Source organism: Amblyraja radiata, chromosome 13 (assembly GCF_010909765.2).
Source record: "Amblyraja radiata isolate CabotCenter1 chromosome 13, sAmbRad1.1.pri, whole genome shotgun sequence".
Classification (NCBI taxonomy): Eukaryota; Metazoa; Chordata; class Chondrichthyes; order Rajiformes; family Rajidae; genus Amblyraja; species Amblyraja radiata.
In genome coordinates this window covers 2372844-2394556 of record NC_045968.1, presented here as the reverse complement: position 1 = coordinate 2394556, position 21713 = coordinate 2372844, and the positions used below count along the sequence as shown (strand labels likewise).

The window sequence follows — 21713 nt, the reverse complement described above, 5'->3', positions numbered from 1 at the left end:
TTACATGCAATATGTTCCATACACACATTATGAAAGTGTTCTCCTTTCCCCCCTCCCTTCATTTCACTATCGATAGTTTTATTCAATTTGAACTTTAACAACATAGAGCTACACAGCAGGGAAACTAGTCTTTGGTCCAATTCATCCATGATAATAATAATAATAATAATAAATTTTATTTGTGGGCGCCTTTCAAAAGTCTCAAGGACACCTTACAGAATTTAACAAGAGTAAAAAACATATAATCGGAGTAAAATAAATAATAAAGACATCACCAATACACAAATTAAAGACAGAATTCGATCCAAAGACAAAAAAAATCAAAAACACAATGTGAAGAGAGAGCAGCGGCAGCTAAACCGCGCCAGCGTCCACTCTCCCTTCCGACAGCCATCTTGGACACAAACTGATGACTAAGTTGCTTATCTGACCTATTACCACTTGCCTGCATGTAGTCCATATTTCCTCCCAACCTTTCCTATCTCTGCACCCGTCCAAGTGGCTATTAAATGTCCTGATTAAACCAACCTCTAGTACTTCCTCTGGCACCTCATTATACTACGACCATTCTCTACAGCAGTGGTTCTCAACCTTTTTTCAGTGATGTACCCCCTGTGAAATATTGTTTCAGCCAAGTACCCCCTAACCAGCGCAAAAATATTTTAAAAACTCACGTACCCCCTGGAGTGCCTTCACGTACCCCCAGGGGTACGCGTACCCCCATTTGAGAACCACTGCTCTACAGGACTCACTTGGTTTAATTTTTGGCTTAAAATAAAATCGACGTTTCAAGCTGACTTCTGATGCAAATTGATTTGCAGACATGCTGTTCCAGGTGAACGGAGCCACTTGTATTTGAAATGTTAAAAATGTCAGCAGATTCTATTTTTGACCTGATTGTGCCCAGTGACTTTATCCATCATTTGTCTTTGCCTTGCCTACAAATTCCCAGCTGAGGCAGAAGTCAATTAATCCATCTCGACAATTCCAATTATTGCCGTTGAGTTAACTGCTGGAAAGTATTGGAGAGCAAACTCTAGTGACATGCACAGGACATGCATTTAACCTCTCTGCGCAGGGCCTTGCAATGATGGCACAACTGACACATTTACTTGCATGGATTTTCACAGAAAGAATTGGCTAAATTAGTAAATTTCTTAATGAAAGCACTTCAACTTGTACATTACTGAGCAGTTTGGGGAAATAATAATTGCTGGAATGGTTATCATAGAAACATAGAAACATAGGAAAATAGGGCAGGATTAGGCCATTCGGCCCTTCGAGCCTGCACCGCCACTCAACTACTTTCTGTGGCAGAGAATTCCACAGATTCACCACTCTCTGTGTGAAAAAAAAAATTCTCATCTCGGTCCTAAAAGACTTCCCCCTTATCCTTAAACTGTGTTCTGGACTTCCCCAACATCGGGAACAATCTTCCTGCATCTAGCCTGTCCAACCCCTTAAGAATTTTGTAAGTTTCTATAAGATCCCCCCTCAATCTTCTAAATTCTAGCGTGTACAAGCCGAGTCTATCCAGTCTTTCTTCATATGAAAGTCCTGCCATCCCAGGAATCAGTCTGGTGAACCTTCTCTGTACTCCCTCTCTGGCTCCCTCTGTACTCCCTCTATCACTTATAATTGCCTCGGAGACTATGATAAACTTTCCACAAACCACAAATGTTATGGCATATTGTTATTCCAATATCGGGGTTAGATTTGGGGGGGGGGGGAGGTGTAACAGAGTGAAGTAACAGGACACTCGTAGCTGCTCTCTTTTCATCTCTGGCCTTTGTCCAAACTATCAAATCCCCCCCTCGCTGTATCCAATGTTTTAAGGAGTATTGGGTGCTCTTTATAATAGGCTGGTTCAGTACTGCTGTTTTCAAGCTCTGAGTTGCTGAATTCAGAGTTACTTTCATTCACTTGAAGTTAGCTGTCATTTGCATGGTGAATTCATCAGGTCATGTGGTATGAAGCATCTCGTATTTCGCTTGGGCAGCTTACAGCCCAGTGATATGAATATTGATTTCTCTCACTTCAGGCAGCTCTGGCATTCCCTCTCTCTCTATCCCTCCCCCACCCAAGTCACACTAGCTTCTCGTTTTCGTCCTCCAAACAGCGAACAGTGAACTGTTTCCTTAATCATCGTTACTTTTTTGCATATCTTTCATTCATTGTTCTTTATCTCTCCACATCACCATCTCTATCCCTCGTTTCCCGTATCGCTGTCTAACCAGTCTAAAGAAGGGTCTCGACCCGAAGCATCATCCATGCCTTCTCTCCAGAGATGCTGCCTAGCCCACTGAGTTACTCCAGCTTTTTGTGTCTATCTTTGGTTTAAACCAGCCTCTGCAGTTCCTTCCTACGCTGGGCATGTTAGATGTTGACCTTTGAGGCACTTCATGGAATGAGGAGAGAATTCCATATGAAGTACACATCTTGGTGGCCCCATGCACCATCTTTGGCAGCATGGCATGGATAGGTCTACAGGCTATCAGCTATTGATGGAAAGCTACAGCATGGAAACTAAGTCCACGCTGACCATCGATCACCCATTCACACTAGTTCTATGTTGTCCCACTTTGACATCCACTCCTTACACATGCGGAGCAATTTACTGAGGCCACTTAACTTACAAACTCGCATGTCTTTGGGATGTGGGAGGAAAGTGACGCACCCAGAGGAAATCCCAGTGGTCACAGTGAGATCATGCAAACTCCACACCGACAGAATCCAAGATCAGGATGGAGGGGGCTACCTAGAACAAAAGGGGGGGGGGGGGGGGACACATCTAGGATGAAGGGGATACATGAAGGGGGCAATTAGAATGAAGGGGGGTCCTGGCAATGGGGAGTTGGTGCCACATGGCAGGCAGAACATGGGGAAGGAAGATACGAGTGTTCGGTCAACCCCTGTAACTTTTTCTGCACCGGAAACGTGATGACACTCGTGTACTGCAATATGATTTTACTAGGTTTTATGCAAAAAAAAGCATTTCACTGTACCGAGGTACATGTGGCAATAAAGCATAATTCATTCTTTGAACCTGGGCTTCTGGTGCTGGGAGGCAGCAGCACTACCAGCTGCACCATTGAGCCGCACTATTTTAGAAACATAGAAACATAGAAAATAGGTGCAGGAGGAGGCCATTCGGCCCTTCTAGCCAGCACCGCCATTCATTGTGATCATGGCTGATCGTCCCCTATCAATAACCCGTGCCTGCCTTCTCCCCATATCCCTTGACTCCACTAGCCCCTAGAGCTCTATCTAACTCTCTCTTAAATCCATCCAGTGACTTGGCCTTTTCTGGCTAAAAGCAATTTTCTGGCTAAAAGCAAGCGTAGTGTAGTTCTCAATGTTATTTTAAACAATAAGCTTTGTTGATGTAAAACAACTGAAAACTAATATAATACAATTGGGAGAAGCTTTCAAGTGCGATTCTTGCCTAATTGGGTGCCTATTGAGAGATGGTTAATTTTTTATCATTCTTAGTAATGTCTTCAATAGATTTTCAGATCTGAATCTAATTATACTTCCTTGCTGATAGCCTGATGGATAATCTAAGATTGTGCGTTAAATAACAGCTTTGCCTTGATTGTGTTGCCTTGTTCTACAAGGTCATCACGCCTGTTCGACTCTAATTTCACGCACCAGAAACCCATTACTGAAGACGCAATGACCATTTGGGTAGAAAAAAATAACTAGAAGAAAAAAAAGTTCTTATTCATTTACTAATAATTGACATGGCAACATCTATAGAGTAAGATGTAAGATCCCATGAGTACTAATGGCATACGGATTGTGGAGTTGAGTGTTACATTATAATAGCTCAGCCATGAGTGAGCTGGATGTGATGTACAAGGAGATATTATTAGCACGCTTGAGATAGCAATAGCAGCAATTCTGGTGTACCTGTGAAATAAAAGCACGTTACCTTGCTTTAATGTTTTCTGTGGCCTTCTGCAATATTACATTGAATTCCTAAGCCATCCCTCATAAACTCCACCTGTTCAGAGAGGACAGAGTCAGGATTTGGAGTCTTATTTTTTAGGATGATTTTTTTCGGGACCTTTTGCAATCTAATTAAGAATCTATCTATCTCTGCCTTAAAAATATCCACTGGTTTGGCCTCCACAGCCTTCTGTGGCAAAAAATTCCACAAATTCACCACCATCTGATTAAAGAAATTCCTCCTCATCTTCCTAAAGGAACATCCTTTAATTCTGTGGGTATGATCTCTAGTCCTAGACTCTCCCACTAGTGGAAACGTCCACTCTATCCAAGACTTTCACTATTCAGTACGTTTCAATGAGGCTCCCCGCTCATTCTTCTAAACTCCAATGAGTACAGGCCCCATTGCTGTCAAATGCTTATCATATGTTAACCCACTCATTCCTGGGATCATTCTTGTAAACCTTCTCTCAACCCTCTCCAGAACCAGCACATTCATCCTCAGACATGGTGCCCAAAATTGCTCTCAATGCTACAAATGTGACTTGACCAGTCCTTTATACAGCCTCAGCATTACATCCCAGTTTTGTATTCTAACCCTCTTGAAATAAATGCTAGCATTTAGGATTTAGCATTTGGTGAAGCAGCATTTAGAGTATTGTGCTCAGTTTTGGTCACCCTGTTATAGGAATGATGTTGGAAAGGGTGCAGGAGTGATTTACGAGGATGTTGCTTGGACTCGAGGGCCTGAGCTATCGGGAGAGGTTGAGCAGGTTAGGGGTTTATTCCTTGAAGTGCAGGAGGATGAGAGGTGATCTTATGCAGGTGTATAACATCATGAGAAGAATAGATAAGGTAAACATAGAAACATAGAAATTAGGTGCAGGAGTAGGCCATTCGGCCCTTCGAGCCTGCACCGCCATTCAATATGATCATGGCTGATCATCCAACTCAGTATCCCGTACCTGCCTTCTCTCCATACCCTCTGATCCCCTTAGCCACAAGGGCCACATCTAACTCCCTCTTAAATATAGCCAATGAACTGGCCTCGACTACCCTCTGTGGCAGAGAGTTCCAGAGATTCACCACTCTCTGTGTGTGTTACGACTCCCGAATGCAAGTACTTCAGAGCCGCGTAACACAAGTCAAAAACCAGGTTCAAGTTCAAAAACAGTTTAAATTATTCATTGGAACACAAAACCCAAACCTGATTTTAAACAACCCAGTCAGGGATATGGATAAACTGACAAACAATTTAACAATGCTCCAGCCAGCCACGTAATGGGCCGTCGAACCGGAGACTCTAAAACCTGCCTAAAGAGATATAACCCTGAAACAAAATACACGAAAACTCTAAGGTCAGCCCTTATCCGTCCCAATTCAATATCTGTTAACAAGGAATGGTGAAAGTACACAAAGTTCTATGCCATGTGGCCAGGCTTTCCTCGGCTCACACCAGCAGTCTGCTCATCAGTCAGGGTCTACGAAGAAGAGAGAGAATCCTGGGAAGCTCTGGTATTTATGCTTCAGATGAGTCACCCGTCACCTGACGCAGCTTGGCCAATCGGGTACAGGAGCCTTTAACCCCTCGATTCCAGACTCACAGCCATGAGGCCTGTACTCGGGAGAGAAACAGAGAAAGGTAAGTACATAGCATTCACCAGGAGGGGGAAGCGCCTAACAGTGTGAAAAAAGTTCTTCTCATCTCAGTTTTAAAGGATTTCCCCCTTATCCTTAAGCTGTGACCCCTTGTCCCGGACTTCCCCAACATCGGGAGCAATCTTCCTGCATCTAGCCTGTCCAACCCCTTAAGAATTTTATAAGTTTCTATAAGATCCCCTCTCAATATCCTAAATTCTAGAGAGTATAAACCAAGTCTATCCAGTCTTTCTTCATAAGACAGTCCTGACATCCCAGGAATCAGTCTGGTGAACCTTCTCTGCACTCCCTCTCGGGCAATAATGTCCTTCCTCAAATTTGGAGACCAAAACTGTACGCAATACTCCAGGTGTGGTCTCCAGGTGTGGTAAATGCAGTCTTCTCCTCAGAGTAGGAGAATCAAGAACCAGAGGACATGGGTTTAAGGTGAGGAGGGAAAGATTTAATAGGAATTTGAGGGGCAACTTTTTTCACAAAGAATGGTCGATATTTGTGACCAGGGGCCACCGTTTAAGAATAAGGGGTAAGCCATTTAGAACAGAGAAGAGGAAACACTTTTTCTCACAGAGAGTGGTGAGTCTGTGGAATTCTCTGCCTCAGAGGGCAGTGGAGGCAGGTTCTCTGGATACTTTCAAGAGAGCTGGATAGGGCTCTTAAAAATAGCGGAGTCAGAGGATATGGGGAGAAGGCAGGAACGGGGTACTGATTGTGGATGATCAGCCATGATCACATTGAATGGCGGTGCTGGCTCGAAGGGTCAAATGGCCTACTCCTGCACCTATTGTCTATTGTCTATTGATATATGGAACAAATTGCCGGAAGAAGTAATTGAGGCAGGTACTATCACAACTTTTAAGGAACATTTGGACAGGTACTTGGATAGAGTGGATTTAGAGGAATATGGGCCAAATGCTGGCAGGTGGGACGAGTGTAGATGGGGAATGTTGGGCGGGGGTGGCCGAGTTGGCTGAAGGGCCTGATTCCATGCTGTAAGACTCTATAACTCTGAGCGCAGAGGAGATTCACCAGGATGTTACCCGGATTGGGGAGAGATTGGCATAGACTGAGTTTGTTTTCCCTGGCTGAGGGTAACCTGATAGAGGTATATGATATTATAAAAGGCACAGATAGGGTATTTAGATTCGATCCATCACATGAATGTTGGGGCCTGTAGTGTGTTTGGGTGTCCATAAGTCAGGCCCTCTTAATCCAGGGAGGGCTTGTAATAACCCAGTAGCAACAATATTAGATCTATATCAATGATACGTGATATCAAGTGTACTTTCCGTTGCAACCGCAAGAAATGCAACACCTGTCCCTTCACCTCCCCCCTCGACTCCATTCAAGGACCCAAGCAGTCGTTCCAGGTGCGACAAACGTTCACCTGTATCTCCTCCAACCTCATCTACTGCATCCGCTGCTCTAGATGTCAGCTGATTTACATCGGTGAGACTAAGCGGAGGTTGGGCGATCGTTTCGCCGAACACCTCCGCTCAGTCCGCAATAACCTACCTGAACTCCCGGTGGCTCAGCACTTCAACTCCCCCTCACATTCCGAATCTGACCTCTCTGTCCTGGGTCTCCTCCATTGCCAGAGTGAGCAACAGCGGAAATTGGAGGAACAGCACCTCATATACCGCCTGGGTTGCTTGCGTCCGGATGGCATGAACGTTGAATTCACCCAGTTTTGCTAGCCCTTGCTGTCTCTTCCCCTTCCTTAACCTTCGAGCTGTCTCCTCCCATCCTCCCGCCCTCGGGCTCCTCCTCCTCCCTTTTTCCTTCCTTCTCCCCCCCACCCCCCATCAATCTGAAGAAGGGTTTCGGCCCGAAACGTCGCCCATTTCCTTTGCTCCATAGATGCTGCTGCACCCGCTGAGTTTCTCCAGCATTTTTGTGTATCTTCGATCTTCCAGCATCTGCAGTTCCTTCTTGAAGACCTGGTTTCGATCCTGACTATGGGTGATGTTTGTATGGAATTTGTATGTTCTCCTGGTGTCAGCGTTTGTTGTCTCCAGCTACTGTGGTGTCTTCCCGTACTCAAGGTGCTGTAGGTTAATTGGCTTTGATTTTAAATAATTCTAAATTATCCCTAGTGTGTAGAATTGTGCTAGCGTGATCGCTGGTCAGCGCAGACACAGGCCAAAGGGCCTATTTCTGCATTGTACCTCTAACAAAAAATACCATAATTCTTTCACTTCACCTGCTTCAAGTGAAGCATAAGACCAAGTATCACGTATTACAGGAATATTTAAAACTCAGTATGAAACAATGCTGGGCTGGTTTCTTGCTGAAATACAGAACATTTTTTGCCTACAGCCACAGGATGCACACCTACTGAAATGGTGATGAAAGAACTCTGCAAACATGTCGGAAACTTGTTCAACTAAAATTTTTTTTTTTGGGGCCATCGAACGGAAGCCATTGTGTTGTAAATATCACCCTGACACGAAACCAAAGGAATGCAATTTCAAGCGAGACAAGTGAATTCATGTTCTTGCTGCTTCGAGCAAGTCAGTTACTCGGAAGTGAGAAATGGGGGCCGTAGAAGAGATTTGTGGACCCATCGGCATGAAATTGGCGACAAAATCCAAAGTGTTGATATAGATCAAAAGGGCTCTGCTGAAGATGTGCCAAGAGCAGAGGGAAGCAGATGAATGTGACTTTGTGTCCAAGTTGGATCCTGCGCAGGTATCAGGAAATGGCAAATTAAATCTAAACAAGCCCGACAAAGGAACAGAACAGAGTTCGAGTCCAGAGCCAAATCTGTGAAATTCCGACTCCAAACCTAGAAAGAGAACAGGAAGATTCTGAAAAGTAGGTTATTATAATTTAAAAGAGAGCATGTTATGATATAAATGGAATATATCAAAGTTACTTGTATCATATTGTTAAATATGTAAAGTATAGATAAAATTATTGATCTTTTCAAATAAAAAAAACAGTTTAGTTTATTGTCATGTATTTGTCACTGAGGAACAACAAAAGCTTGTTGCTGCATGCTAACCAGCGAAAATACATAGAATAGAATAGAATAGAATGCCTTTTATTGTCATTCAAACAACTTGGTTGAACAAAATTGCATTTTCTACAGTTTTTACATTACAAAAAAACCCAAGACCCACACTTAACACAATTTACACAAACATCCATCACAGTGAGTCTCCAACACCTCCTCACTGTGATGGAAGGCAAAGTCTTTATCTCTTCCCTTTGTTCTTCTCCCGCGGTCCAGCAGTCCAACTGCAGTGTCTAGGCGAACTGGGGCTCCGATGTTAAAGCCCCCGGCGGGCGATGGTAAGTCCCGTGGCCGTTTAAGCCACGCCGGGCGATGTTAGGCCTCGCTCCGAGTCCTTTAAACCTCGAGATTCCAGCGGGAGAAGTTGCCGTTTCGGGAGCTCCGAAAAGCGGTCTCCCACTAGGGACCTGCGAGCTCCCGATGTTCCTGTCAACTGGGCCTGCGGCCGGAGCCTCCAAAGCTCCGAAGTCGGGTCGCAGCCGCGCGCCACCACAGCTCCTCCCACTCCGAAGATGGCCAGCTCCGCGATGGCGAGTCCGCAGGCTCCGCGACTGGAGCCCTCAGGTTGGTCCCAGTTGGAGGCCGCCGCTTGCTCCTCGATGTTAGGCCCAACGACACCGGAGACCCAACGGAAAAAGTCCGGTCCCCGTACAGTGAAGAGACTAACGGTTCCCCCCCCCCCCCCCCACACATATACACAGCTAAAGAAAAAAAAAGAAAAACTAGACTCAAGACATTCATTTAACAAGTCTAAAAATATATATATATTTAAAAAAAGATAGGCGCTGCTACACCACAAGCTTACAATCCCTCTATTACAAAGCCATCCACAGTGTACAGATACATGATAAAGGGAATCGCATTTAGTGCAAGATAAAGTCAGATTAAAAATAGTCTGAGGGTTTCTTCTGCAGTAGGTAGTTGCTCAGGACCGCTCTCTAGTTGTTGATAGAATGGTTCAGTTGCCTGATAACAGCTGAGAAGAAACTGTCCCTGAATCTGGAGGTGTGCCTTGTGGAGTAGTGTAGGTTTGTGCTTTTCTATGTGGGGACATGGAGTCATCTTTGGAATAAAGAGTGACAAGGCCTACCTGGTTCTTGTCAATCTAACGCCGAATGGAACAAATAGGCTTATTCAGAAGCTTGGAGACAGGACATTTGTTAATAACGTGCAAATAAATCTGTGTATCCCACCACTTTCTGCCTTCCACAGAGACTGCTCCATCCGCAACTCCTTGGTTCACTCAGCCCTTCCCACCCAAACCACCTCCCCGTGTACGTTCTCCTGCAACCGCAGAATACACCTCTCCCTATACCTCCTCCCTGACCTCCAACCAGGGGCCCCAGCAGTTATTCCAGATGAGACAGAGGTTCACCTGCACCTCATCTACTGTGTCTGGTGTTTCCAATGTGGTCTCCTATACATTGGTGAGACCAAACATAGACTTGTTTTCGCCAAACACTTGTGCTTGGTCTGCCAAAGCCTACAGAATCTCCCACTTACAAACCATTTATCTCCTCTTACATAGAAACATAGAAAATAGGTGCAGGAGGAGGCCATTCGGCCCTTCGAGCCAGCACCACCATTCATTGTGATCATGGCTGATCGTCCCCTATCAATAACCCGTTCCAGCCTTCTCCCCATATCCCTTGACTCCACTAGCCCCTAGAGCTCTATCTAACTCTCCCTTAAATCCATCCAGTGACTTGGCCTCCACTGCCCTCTGTGGCAGGGAATTTCATAAATTCACAACTCTCTGGGTGAAAACGTTTTTTCTCTCCTCAGTCTTAAATGACCTCCCCTTTATTCTAAGACTGTAGCCCCTGGTTCTGGAATGCTTTCTGTCCTGGACCTCCTCCATTGCCAGTGAGGCTGCAGGCAAACTGGAGAAACAACACCTCACATTCCGCTTGCATGGCTTACAACCCAATGGTTCAACATTAGATAACTTACCAAAACACTCTTTCCCTCACACCCCCCTTTTTCCTCTTCACTCTGCCACCTCCATTCCTTCCTCTGGCTTCTCAATTCACACCTCTTCGCACCTTATCTCACACCTGTCGTCTTTTAATCCCTGCCCTTTGTCCAACCATCTGTCTATCAAAATCCCCCCTCACCTGTATCCACCAAGGGTCTCGACCCTAGTGGCGGCGCGGCTCTGGCTGCAGCAGCTCTCCGGCAGTCCTGTTTGTTTTGTGTTTTTTGTGTTATTTATTTTCGTTTTGGTTAGTCTAGTTTTGTTTTTTAGTTTCTGTTTTGGGGGGGGGGGGGTTGAAACGGGGCTTGCTGTCTCTCCCTGCGGGGGAATGCGACTTTTTTGTCGTATTCCCCTTCTCTGCCTCCGTCTGCGCTGAGGCCTAATGGCGGAGCTGGCGACCTCGAGGCTCAGGAGGCAGAGCCCGCCAGGACTCGCACTGGGCTCGCTCCCATGAGGACGGCCCGGCTCGGGGCTGGAACAGGGCTTTCGTGAGGGGCTGTGACGCTCCCGTGAGGTCGGCCGGCCCGAGGAAGGAACGGTGCTCCCGTCGGAGTGGCCGAGCTCGGGGAGGTACGGCGTTCCCAGCCTGAGGGAGGAGCGGCGCCCATGTCGGGGCGGCCCAGCCCGAGGGAGGAGCGGCGCCCATGTCGGGGCGGCCCAGCCCGAGGGAGGAGCGGCGCCCATGTCGGGGCGGCCTAGCCCGAGGGAGGTACGGCGCCCATGTCGGGGCGGCCCAGCCCGAGGGAGGAGCGGCGCCCATGTCGGGGCTGCCCGGCCCAGCCCGAGGGAGGAGCGGCGCCCATGTCGGGGCGGCCTGGCGCGAGGCTGAGACGGTAACGGTACTCACGTGAGGGCGACCCGGCTCGGGGCTGGAACGGTGCTCCGGTGGCTGGGATGGTGTTCTGGCGGCGGTGGCCTGAGTCCGGGGTTCGGCCGCGGGCCGGCGGCTGCGTCAGCAGGACTGGTGGGCGGCAGCTTCGACCACCCCGGGCCGCGGTGTTTGAGCCGCGGGACAGTTGTAACATCGCCCGGGGGGTATCGCCTCAGCGCAGAGGGAGAAGAGGAGGGAAGAGACTGGAGACCTAAGACTTTTGCCTCCATCACAGTGAGGAGATGCTGGGTGGACTCACTGTGGTGGATGTTAATATGTGTTTATTGTTGTTTTTTATTGTATTGTATTGTATGACTGCTGCAATTTCGTTCAGACTTCGGTCTGAATGACAATAAAGGCTATCTAATCTAATCTAATCTAATCACGCATTCCTTCATCTACAGAGATGCTGCCTGTCCCGCTGAATTACTCCAGCTTTTTGTGTTAATCTTCCACCAATCAGTCAGGCTTTATCTTGCCCCTCCTCTTCCAGCTTCCCCCCCCCCCCCCTCCCCCCCCACAAATTGTCTGAAGAACGGCCCTGACCTGAGACGTCACCTACCCACACTCTCCAGAGATGCTTCCTGACCCACTGAGTTACTCTCTCTTGATATATAGACAGTAGGATTGCCAACAGGTCACGGTGGCACAGCGGTAGAGTTGCTGCCTTACAGCGAATGCGGTGCCGGAGACCAGTTTCGATCCCAACGACGGGTGCTGTCTGTACGGAGTTTGCACGTTCTCCCTGTGACCTGCGTGAGTTTCCTCCCAGATCTTCGGTTTCCTCCCACACTCCAAAACGTGCAGGTTTGTAGGTTAATTGGCTTGGTAAATGTAAAAATTGTCCCTAGTGGGTGTACGATAGTGTGCGGGGATCGCTGGCCGGCATGGGGCCCGGTGGGCCAAAGGGCCTGTTTCCGCACTGTATCTCTAAATTCCTGAAAATGCCCAGCGCCCACGAGGTTGAAACATTGTGCTTCATCAAAGCTTGAATCAGTGACACTAGATCATCGGAACTAAACATTATTTTGCCATTTATTTATTCAGTGGATTGATGGATTTATTTTTTTAAATGTGTATGTTCTCTGTAGAATTCTCTGACACAAAGGTGCAGACAAATTGCTTGAAGGCTGTTATTTCAAGGATGTTAAACATCCTTACAGCAGCCGACATAACAAAGAGAGTTGGAAACAAGTAGATGTCTAAATGCTCACACTTTATTAACTTCACTATATTCTGTCATCTTGAGATGTCTGATCTTGATTTCTGCACATTTTGTCTGGACTTCTTGTCAGATTTATTGTCCAGGGTTTTCAGTTAACATTCCCTAGTGCCTGTTTGTTGGTGGGCCTTTTGGAAAAAATTGTGCAAAAGTCTGGAGAATTCTGGGCAAGTTGCATTTTAGCTACTCCTGGCATCAGGTAACATCAGTGGAAGATCATGAAGAGACATTCGGCCCAGCCCACTCTCTCAATTTTTTCTTACCATTTGGTACCTGGCATGATTCCACAATCTCTACTCTGTCAGTGATTCTTCACCAAGGATAGACACAAAATGCTGGAGTAATTCAGCTGATCAAGCTGCATCCCTGGAGAAAAGGAATGGGTGATGTTTTGGGTCGAGACTCTTCCTCAGACTCGGCCTCGACCCAGAACGTCACCCATTCCTTCTCTCTAGAGATGCTGCCTGTCTCACTGAGTTACTCCAGCATTTTGTGTCTACCTACACTGCTAGATATGTTGGATCTGGAATAGAGGAATAGAGGAATTGGAAGAGAGGTTTGCTAAGAGGAAGAGGTTTGGAGATAGATGCGGTAAATAGAAGCAGATGATTGAGAACACAAGAGGGAGAACATATAACAGTGCTGGAAACGTGTACGAAGGAAATGCAGATGCTGGTTTAAACCGAAGATGGACACACAATGCTGGAGTAACTCAGTGGGAAAGGCAGCATCTCCCGAGAGAAGGATTGGGTGATGTTTCGGGTCGAGACTCTTCCTCAGACTCGGTCTTGACCCAGAACGTCACCCGTTCCTTCTCTCTAGAGATGCTGCCTGTCTCACTGAGTTACTCCAGCATTTTATGTCTATCTACACTGCTGGAAATGTTGGATATGGAATACCACAGGTTGTTTGAAATAATAACTAGAAGAGAATGCTGGAAATGTCCAGCAGATCAGGCAGCATCTGCGGAAAGAGAAATATTAAATCAACATTTGCAGCTTGCTGGAGTAGCGAGGCCCTATTCATTACTCGTTCAAATAGTCAAATTTTAACAGATTTTGTTTATTTTTCTATATTTCTTAATACATTTGTCTAGTAATTATTTAGCAATGGTTCCATCTAGACCTTGCGCTGCCTCTGCAAGCCCACCAGCATAATCAAGGACCACTCACCCCGGACACTCCCTCTTCTCCCCTATCCCATACGTTAGGAGATACAGAAGTGTGAAAATGTATACCTCCAGATTCAGGGACAGTTCTTTCCCAGTTTGTTATCAGGCAACTCAACTGTACTCTCATTAGCTAGAGTGTGGTCCTGACCTCCCATCTACTTAACTGGAGAACCTTAAACTGTCTTTAATCAGACTTTATCATGTACCCTTTATCTTTTATCTGTGCAATGTGGCTAGCTTGATTGTAACCATGTATAGTAATTTCTTTAACTGGATAGCATGCTGAAAAAAACCTTTTTCGCTATACCATGTATTATTGAACATGTGGCAATAATAAACTAAAACTGAACTTAAGATGTTTTTAAAACCATTTTTAATCTTAAGATTGTAAAAGATTATTTCCTTTAATTTTTGTACATTCAATTCAACTCTTGTTAAAAAGCGTTTGGAATGTCCAATAGGCATAAACAAAAGCAGTGAATCAAGCACGAGCTGACTGATGGGTGATCCCTCAGTGTGGTCACTCGATGCCCTGTCAAGGGCCTGATTGCCTGGTTGGCAATAGAGAGATGATTGTGGAACTGCTCCCCGGTCATTGGTGGTGTGCAGGCATGATGTTGAATGTTTATTGTCACGTTTACTGAGGTACAGTGAAAAGCTTTTGTTGTGTGCTATTCAGCCAGCGGAAAGACAATTCATGATTATATTTGAGCCATTCACAGTGAACAGATGCATGATAAGGGAAAACGTTTGGTGCAAGGTAAAGTCTGAATGAAGATAGTTTTTTTTTTTTTTTTGGTGTGTCTAATGTTAGTTTAGGTGTCTCTTGGTGTATCTTGCGTGAGGGTGGGGGTGGTCGACGGAGAGGCAACTTTTTCCATTTGGTCGCCTCCCTCGCGGCCTAACAGCTTGGATTGGAGCGGCCTTTCCCGGAGTTGGGCACGGAGCATCAGCAGAAGGCGCAGCGTGGAGTTTTCCATCACAGAGCGGGGGCAAAACCTTGCCTTGCAGAGAGGTGTGCTCCGATCGCTGGCCTGGTGACTTTGGCATCATGGGGCTGTGGTCTGCGGAGCTTCTAGCCGCGGGCGGAGCTTGGACTTACCATCCGGAGCCTGGGATCCCTTGCCGGGGATCGCCGGGGAAGAGCTTCGACCGCCGGCCTGCGGTCTCTAACATGCTGAAGCCGCGGTCTCCGGTAGGAAAGTGCCGATTCGGGCGCTCCAAGCCGCGGAGGGTGTTTGACCATCCCGACGTCGAAGGTTTGATCATCCCGATGAGAGGTCCTGTACATCCAGCCGTCCGTAGCGGTGACTACGGAGGGTTTATGGCCCCGACCACGGATGAACAAAGGAGGAGGACTGGCTGAACTTTGTTGCCTTCCACCACAGTGAAGAATGCTGTGGTGGATGTTTGTGTTAAATTCTATTGGGTATTGTGTGTTCTTTTTAAGTGTATCGCTGCTGGCAAATTCATTTCACTGCACCTTCGGGTGCATGTGACGAATAAAATTGACTTTGACTTTGACTTTGTGGTGTGTCCCAGTCAGTGAAGCCTATTTACCAATATTGTGTTGCTCATGCTGGTGCTGACATTATTTTAGGCAGGGAGTCCGATCCCAGCGCAGAAACAGGTCCTTCGTCCCACTGAGTCAGAGCCGATCAGCAAACCCTGTACCCTAGCACTATCCTACACACTGGGGATCATTTACAATTTTTACCAAAGCCAATTAACCTACAAACCTGTACGTCTTTGAAGTGTGGGAGAAAACCGGAGCTCCCAGGGAAAACTTGCGTGGTCACGGGGAGAACGTACAAACTCCATATAGACAGCACCCGTAGTCAGGATGGAACCCGGGTCTCTGCCACTGTGCCACTGTGCTGCCTCTTTGTGTTTCTTCACTGTTAATCAGCACCTTCCTAATCCACCAGCTCAGATTTTAACAGGAATTTCTCTTCAAGTGATTTGATAATGATCAATTAAAAAAAATATATCTAAAGTGGCGATCATGAAGGAAATAACAGATTGCAGCAAAAGTTTAATCAATTTCGCGAGTAAACCTGTGTCGAAGAGCTTCTCAAATGCAATAAGGCCTCTTTCAGCAGCTTTGAGTGATTGCCCAAATAAGTATTGTGGAAACTGTGGTCTCGTCTAAACATCCAAAAGCCAATTAGTCACATGGGCCAGTGGTAGCAAAGTAGCACATGACCCAGCTAGTAGACCTGTCTCACCCAGGTCACTCCCTCTTCTCTCCTCTCCCATCAGGCTCTCAGCGCCAGAGACCCAGGTTCAATCCTGAACTCAGGTGCTGTCTGTGTGGAGTTTGCACATTCTGCCTGTCGTAGGCAAATGGTGAACTGATATTACGTGATGAGATAACACAATCTGATGAATTAGAGTAACAAGAGTTGGCCATTCAACTCGCCCCCTGTTACACCATTTAATTAGATTATTTATTGCTCTTTTACTTTAATGTCCCGTGCCTATACTAACCCCACGTCGCCAGAGTTCCTTAAAATCAAAATATCAGTTTCTCTGCAGAACCCAGGGAGAAAGTTACAAAGGTCCACAACCATCTGAATGAAATGTCCTGAATGGTTAAAGCCTTGGAAGCTGGAACTTCTAACTCCAGCCAGAGAGCATGTGACAGTGACACTTGCTTTACTGCCATAGCATTATATCTCGTATAAAAAGTCATAATACGGTGACGTTCTCCAAAACAGCAGCTGGACCTCTGTCAATGTGTGCGTTTGGATATTGAATAAAGAAAGACACAAGGTGCTTGAATAACTCAGTAGGTCATGCAGCATCTCTGGAGAATGTGGATAGGTGACGTTTCGGTTTATAGAAACATAGGTGCCAGAGCAGGCCATTCGGCCCTTCGAGCCAGCACAGTCATTCAATATGATCATGGTTGTTCAACTAAAATCAGTACCCTGTTCCTGCTTTTCCCTCCATATCCCTTGATTCCTTTAGCCCTAAGAGCTAAATCTAACTCTCTCTTGAAAACATCCAGTGAATTGGCCTCCACTGCCTTCTGTGGCAGAGAATTCCACAGGTGTGCAACTCTCTGGGTGAAGAAGCTTTTCCTCATCCCAGTCCTAAATGGCCTACCCCTTATTTTTAAACTGTGACCCCTTGTTATGGACTCCCCCAACATTGGGAACTTTTCCTGCATCTAGCCTGTCCAATCCTTTAAGAATTGTATATGTTTCTATAAGATGCTCCAGGTGCGGTCTCACCAGGGCCCTGTACAACTGCAATAGGACCTCCTTGCTCCTAAACTCAAATCCTGTCGCAATGAAGGCCACATGCCATCAGCTTTCTTCACTACCTGCATTTAACTTTTACTGACCAGTGATGGCATTGAAAACTAAGATCAATTAATATATTTTGATGTCGCGCTGGTTAGCAACTCATTGCTGCATCTCATAAATGCATTAAAATTTAAACGTGCCCCATTTCAAGTTGCGTGCTGGTTTTGCAAAATCCATTTCACAATATTTTTTCCAATCTGTTTGTGATACATCAAATGATTTTGCTGCCCGCTACCCTGTGTCTTGAAATGTCTATGTTAACTTCTGAGGTCTATGCTGTGCCTCCTTTGTTCATAACCAGCTGGAGTTATGACAGAGCTGGTGACATATTGAAACCAGCAGATTATTTGAAGTGAGTTTCCTGCACAGTTTGGTACTTCCATTTGCTGAAGGACAGCATGCTAATCAATACATTTTTCACACTTGCACTACAAGAGAACTTAGCCTCAGGCGCACAATTATCTGGTCAGCCCTTTCTTGACTTTCAAGGTTCTGAGGATGTTCAAGGTCTATGGCATTTTAATTTTCATTAAATATTTACAATGTCATTTGTTGCTGGACTATTATGCAATAAGGAATGTGCAATGAATTCAGTTTTTCATTGTTAAGGTTCAACTATATAAGTGATGTATCGGGTCAGAACCCCATGAAGAGTTCCAGCCCATAACTCTTCTCCAGAGATGCTGCATGTCCCGAAGGGTTACTCCTGCATTTTGTGTCTATCTTCGGTGTAAACTAGCATCTGCCGTTCCTTCCTGCATATTAGAGGAGCTCTTTTGAGTTTTATGATATTGTCCGTGGCACATGCACAGCTTAGTTTTAGTTTAGTGATACAGTGTGGAAATGGGCCCCTCTGCCTGCTGAGGCCATGCTGACCATCGATCACCAGTACACTAGTTCTATGTTATCCCACTTATGAACCCTACACAGAGGCCAATTAACCTACAGACCCACACGTCTTTGGGCAGTGGGAGGAAACCCACGTGGTCACAGAGAGAATGCAACATTCACACAGATAGCGCCTGTATCTCTGGTGCTATAAGGCAGCAGCCCTACTGCTCTGCCACTGTACCACTGAGATTTATACCAATTGAAACAGTATTAACATGAACTCGCCCACATTTCCTTCATTATCCTTGCTTTTTGCATATCTTTCATTCATTTCTCCTAAGTTCTGCCTAGATCTCTCGTTCCCCCTTGCCCCTAACTCTCAGTCTGAAGAAGAGTCTTGACCTGAAACATCACCTGTTCCTTTTCTCCATAAATGCTGCCTGACCCGCTGAGTTACTCCAGCCTTTTGTGTCCGTCTTCAGTTTAAACTAGAATCTGCAGTTCCAGAGTTTACAGAGGAACCCGAGCCAATTTGAATACCATTGTTTCACCTAATGTCCACTCTCCTTCACCGACTGGGTGAAATCCCCACGCCTATTCAAAGGGATAGGAAGGACATTCTTGCTATTGAGGGAGTGCAGCGTAGGTTTACAAGGTTAATTCCCGGGATGGCGGGACTGTCAGATGCTAAGAGAATGGAGCAGCTGGGCTTGTACACTCTGGAGTTTAGAAGGATGAGAGGGCATCTCATTGAAACATATAAGATTGTTAAGGGCTTGGACACGCTAGAGGCAGGAAACGTGTTCCCGATGTTGGGGGAGTCCAGAACCAGGGGTCACAGTTTAAGAATAAGGAGTAAGCCATTTAGAACGGAGACGAGGAAACTCTTTTTCTCACAGAGAGTGGTGAGTCTGTGGAATTCTCTGCCTCAGAGGGTGGTGGAGGCAGGTTCTCTGGATGCTTTCAAGAGAGAGCTAGATAGGGCTCTTAAAAATAGCGGAGTCAGGGGATATGGGGAGAAGGCAGGAACGGGGTACTGATTGGGGATGATCAGTCATGATCACATTGAATGGCGGTGGTGGCTCGAAGGGCCAAATGGCCTACTCCTGCACCTATTGTCTATTGTCTATAGGGATCATCCCTGAATCATTGATCTTTCCTTGCAGTTTTTGCTGAAGGATTTCTTCCAGTTCTTTCTTTAAATTTACTGGTTTTCTGTAGTCGAAAAAATCTTTGGGGAATGCAAGCCTCCTGCAGAATAACTTGCTGTCGACATTGACGGCTCTACACATATCAGTTGCTGGCAGACTTTGAGCGTTTTCCCCTTTGAACAGAAGGAAGAATCGGTAGTGTCGTGCAAAATAGCATTGGTTGATAGGAGGAGGAGGAGGAGGAGGTGGGATTTCTTTAGCCAAAGTGTGGTCAATCAGTGGAATTCATCGCCACAGACTGCAGTGGAGTCCAAGTCATTTTTAAAGCAGAGATTGATACGTTCTTGATTAGTACGAGGAGAATGTTGAGAGGGAAAAATAGATCAGTTATGATCAAATGGCAGGGCAGACTCGATGGGCCAAATGGCCTCTCTGCTCCTTTGTGTAGGGGTGTCACAGTGGCGTTGCGGTAGAGTTGCTGCTTTCCTGACTACGGGTGTTGTCTGTACGGCGTTTGTACGTTCTCCCCGTGACTGCGTGGGTTTTCTCCGGGCGCTCCAGTCTCCACCCATGCTCCAAAGATGTACAGGTTTGTCGGTACGATAAAATTGTCCCTCGTGTGTAGGATAGTGTGAGCACTGATTAGTGAGGACTCGGATGGGCCAAAGGATCTGTTTCTGCGCTTGGGCTATAAAGTCCCAGAATATTAAGTGGGGAAACTTGGCTTCCTGATCCTGAATGCAGACCAATATGTGAGGATGTATGTACCTCCACGACAAGTATTGCCTGAAATCTGCCAATATCTGCAACTACAATGCTGATTACGGGGGAAAGGAGAGAAGATCTAGGAATGCTTGTGAGGATGGCTGGGGAGATGGAAATATTTGCAAAATCTCTATTGTGTATTGAGGTCCTCTGTTCAAGGGGAACTGACATGACATCATTTGCTTTAGATAGAGACCAGACCTACATTACAACAATCAAAATAATGAATCTCTCCAGCTGCAGAGCGTCATTAAGTGGACATGTATCCACTGAGAGGGATTACACTTGCTCAGCGCCCAGCATGAAAATAACAACGGGGCTGTTCATCTTGCACATTGTTGCCTGCCTGGGCACTCGGCTATACTTGCGATATCTTCATTTTTCAGCCATTTGCAGACCCGGTTTCTTTTGAGCCTTGGGAGCAAATCAAAGCATTTTGATCAGACAACAAAGGCTATGAGGGCAGAGATGTGATGGACAAACAACAGACATGGGCATACCAACAGTAAGTTTAGGGGGGAAGTGAAAGGAAAAGCTGTTTTGTTTTTTTCATCGATCAGTGGATATTTTTAAGGCAGTACTTAAGTGCGAAGTCAAGTCAAGTGAGTTTATTGTCATGTGTCCCAGATAGGACAATGAAATTCTTGCTTTGCTTCAGCACAACAGAATATAGTAGACATGAATACAGAACAGATCAGTGTGTCCATATACCATTATATACGTAAATATACACACATCAATAAATAAGCAGATAGAAACATAGAAACATAGAAACATAGAAATTAGGTGCAGGAGTAGGCCATTCGGCCCTTCGAGCCTGCACCGCCATTCAATATGATCATGGCTGATCATCCAACTCAGTATCCCGTACCTGCCTTCTCTCCATACCCTCTGATCCCCTTAGCCACAAGTGCCACATCTAACTCCCTCTTAAATATAGCCAATGAACTGGCCTCGACTACCCTCTGTGGCAGGGAGTTCCAGAGATTCACCACTCTCTGTGTGAAAAAAGTTCTTCTCATCTCGGTTTTAAAGGATTTCCCCCTTATCCTTAAGCTGTGACCCCTTGTCCTGGACTTCCCAACATCGGGAGCAATCTTCCTGCATAAAGTGCAAATAAACAGATAATGGTCTATTAATGTTCAGAGATTTGTTTCAGTTGAGTTTAATAGCCTGATGGCTGTGGGGAAGTAGCTATTTCTGAACTTGGACGTTGCAGTCTTCAGGCTCCTTTACCTTCTACTAGAAGGCTAAATAATAATTGATAACGATTGTTGGTGGGTGGGTGATTTAGGGGCACGATGAATTGAAGATTGAGACCAGTTGATAAGGCATGGCACTTGAGGATGCATTTCCCGACCTTGATCATTGATGTGTGTGGACATTGGTTTTTCTAGCAACAACGTATGCAGGTTGTTGTGACTCAACTCTTGACATTGACCTTCAGGATAAAGACCAGTTCTTTCTGACATCTGGATTCTTACCTTGAGATCCTCCCAGCTTTCTGCACATTCGAGATCTCTCCCCCTTTCCATGTTCCCCGCCAGAGTCTCAGTGTATTGTCCATCAACATGACCTTCTTTCTAATGTAATGGCCCTGCTGAAGTATCCAGCCACTCACCAGCATTGTTACCTTTGGTTGATGCTATGAACATTCTAAGTTAGTGTGCTGTCTGCATTGCACTCAGCATGCTCATTGACTGGGGGGGGGGGGGGGGGGGGGGGGGGGGGGGGGGGGGGGGGGGGGGGGGGGGGGCGGGGGGGGGGGGGGGGGGGGTATAGGT

The 21713-nt window shown here is 46.1% G+C and overlaps 1 protein-coding gene across 1 annotated transcript in view; it reads left to right on the top strand.

Moving 5' to 3' along the window:
- Window positions 1–21713, top strand: part of clstn2 (calsyntenin 2) — a 530962-nt gene that overhangs the window by 117608 nt on the left and 391641 nt on the right. The window lies entirely within an intron of this gene.